Here is a 3,221-nt window from a genome sequence, read left to right on the forward strand (position 1 = left end):
TGAATTCAAATTAGTTAATTCTAACTGGGATAACAAGAAAGCTGAAATTTATCCAGGAAACTGTGCTATATTTCTAAGAATCCACCCAGAAAGCTGCTCCATCTAGGTTTTCTCCCAGATTTTATTTAATTTTTTAAATAAAGATATAGAGAGCAGAGACTGGAAGAATTGTATTGAAGGCTATACCAAAATATAATGTAGTTGGAAGAGAAATTTTTTTGTTAAGTAAATACCTTGGGGCCAAAATGAAGAGGCAACTGTGTAAAGCTGATGATTTTAGGTTTAATTCACTCTTCAAACTGGCCAGAGAGAAATTTCAACATTCTTGTATTTTAGAAATTTAAGCCAAGTTACATAGACATTAAGTATTAGGGAGTAGTGAGAGAAATACATTACATTTGTTTGGTGCCTTTGAATTCTTGGATCACCTGTGTGTCTGGTGAATAAAACTCTTTAAGATAAATAATTTATGATGCAATTAAATAGCAAATGTCTCACATTATTTTTTTTACGAGAGCATAAATTAAGAAAAATATATTTTGTGCCATGACTCAGATATACAATGGCTCAGTCCCAAGGAACACATTGGTGTCTGTGGCATCTGGAGAAAAGATGCTTGCAGGCTGGAAAATGTTGGGAAGGAAAAGTAAGATCCCTGTTTAAAGAGCTAATTTTAAAATGTCTCCATAGGATGCAAATAACTATCCAATGAGGCACAGATTGAAAATGGCCAAAGGCTCTTGTAGTGCAACTAGGATGATATTACCCAAAGGCACTATGAAAAAATTCCTCCACCTGCAATTTTTAGTTATTATCAACATGGTCTGAATGCTTCAGAGATAACAAGAGTGCTATTTTCATTTTTTCTTTTTCTATAAATACTGTGTCTTTAAAAAAAATATTTGGAGCAAATATAGACGCCTCTTAGAATATTTATGCACAAATAATTTTAGAAAATGAAGAAAAATTGTTAGGAATTTATTTATGACCATATTAGTTTTATTAGAGATAACAATAAAAAATGTGAAATAAATTGACATTGGTGCTGGGATTAGAATTTTGTATAAGGAAAGACAATTATGAATACTTTGTAAAGTGTATAGTACCTTCATTAAACGTTTTAGAAATATTATTGATATAGTATTGACTACTAGCATTACTTTTCACACATATGATAATCATATAATGTATATTGATATTTGTGGGGTATATTTGATATCAGACACTTGTTACAAAGATAACACTAAAATTTCAAAAATTTATGATTTTTTTACTTTATTTTATTTTCTTTACACTGACTGTATAGAAAGAGGAGGTACAGTAAATGAACCCTATATATACCTCAACACAGGCCCTTTGCCTGGTCTGTATTGTAAATTGGGGGACAAAAAAAAAGATTTTTTTATTTTAACTCTGGGCTGCTAACTATTGACAGTAACTTGACAGTAATTAATTCTTTAAACAATAAAGCTGCATTTATTTAAATTAATATGTTGGAAAGTTTACAACTGATGAACAGATAGTTCACTAATGATTTATGTCTTTGTAACTTTTACTTTTGCAATATTTATAAATTAGTTTGCTGTATTCATAAACTTATAAATTAGTTTAGTTTTGAAGAAATAGGAAATAAATTCGTGTATGTCCCTTTTCCTGTAACTATAAACTCTCAAGAAACACTGTCCTGAAGCATTTGATAGGATTTTTCTTTTATTTTTTCACTTTTATTTATTTATATTTTTAAATTTTAAGAAGATAAAAATTATTAATTTATTTATATTTTTAAATTTTAAGAAGATAAAAATCTTAATTTTTTTTTGGTTTTTGGGCCACACCCAGCGGTGCTCAGGGGTTACTCCTGGCTATCTACTCAGAAATAGCTCCTGGCAGGCACGGGGGACCATATGGGACACCGGGATTCGAACCAACCACCTTTGGTCCTGGATCAGCTGCTTGCAAGGCAAACACAGCTGTGCTATCTCTCTGGGCCCAAATCTTAAATTTTTAAGAAGATAACCAGCTCGTCAATTTTATTGAATTTCTGGGATTTAAAATATAGCTATTTTTTCACACTTTATTCATACACACATCATTTTAATGCCACAGTCATCACCAGAGTGCCACTTCCCTCTGCCACCTTCACTTTCCAGCCACCTTCACCCAATTCCTCCTCAAAGTAAGTTTAGATCTACAAAAAATATTTATTTCTGATTACTTTGGCCATTTATAATTCCATTACAATGTTTCTTTATATTCCACATATGGAGGAGATTTCTATAGCTGAATGGAAGAAAACTGGATGTCCACAAAATTGAAAGTTAATTATTATGTTAATAACTTTATTCAAAAAGCTATACCTTTCCTTTTTATGGGCAAATATATTTTTAAAATACTAAAATGAACAATTCTATGCTAATATACTTAAATATCACATAAAATAGATAACATTCTACAAATATACACTTTAGTGAAAAATGAGAAGTCACTGACTCTGGTAAAAATGTTTTTTGGTTCAATCCCTATGGAAAACATTATAGAAGGCTCTCAATAAACTTAAAACTGAGCTTCCATCTGACCCAAAAGTTTCAACATTCATTCAAAAGAATATATGAACACCATTCTTCATTGCAGCACTCAGTACAATAGTTAAGATTTGGAATCAGTCAAGATGTCCAACAGCAGTTAAGTGAAACATGAAGATACAGTCAAAGTACACTTGAAGAAGAGCTATGTATGCATATCTGTAAGGAGTGATGAAACCATGTGATTTGCTGCAACATGAATGATATTATATTAGATGAAGTAAGTCAGAAGAAGGATAAATGCATAATTATATTACTTATATGTGATATTTAAAATAACAATGAGTTAATGCAGTGGTTATAGGAGGGATGCCTTGATCCACACTGGCCCAGAGTTTATGGATAATGAAAACAAAATAGAATTGCAAGGGACAAGGAGGGGAGAGCAGATAGATGAGAAGCAATCAGGGCAAGGAGTAGGAGAATTTTAATAAATCATTGATTTTAAGGAATAATAGAACTAAATATTCAAACCACAAAATCAATATTATTAAAATCATGAGGCCAAAACTTTACCAAATTTAGAAAAGTGCCTGCCAAGATGTCAGGATAGTGGTGAGAGGGTAGGAGAATGAACCTAGAAATACTAGTGTAAGATAAGTTGACACTTGTGGTGAGATGGGTGTTGGAATGTTATGT

General features: G+C 31.4%; 1 non-coding gene across 1 annotated transcript; it reads left to right on the forward strand.

Annotated features, from left to right (window-relative positions):
- The first annotated feature begins 1,263 nt into the window (after window positions 1-1,263).
- On the forward strand, window positions 1,264-1,390 carry LOC126021226 (small nucleolar RNA SNORA51). Its single transcript, XR_007499821.1, has one exon. It is a non-coding gene; the product is annotated as a small nucleolar RNA SNORA51 (small nucleolar RNA).
- Window positions 1,391-3,221: the final 1,831 nt, after the last annotated feature.

This window comes from Suncus etruscus, chromosome 10, assembly GCF_024139225.1.
Source record: "Suncus etruscus isolate mSunEtr1 chromosome 10, mSunEtr1.pri.cur, whole genome shotgun sequence".
Lineage (NCBI taxonomy): Eukaryota > Metazoa > Chordata > Mammalia > Eulipotyphla > Soricidae > Suncus > Suncus etruscus.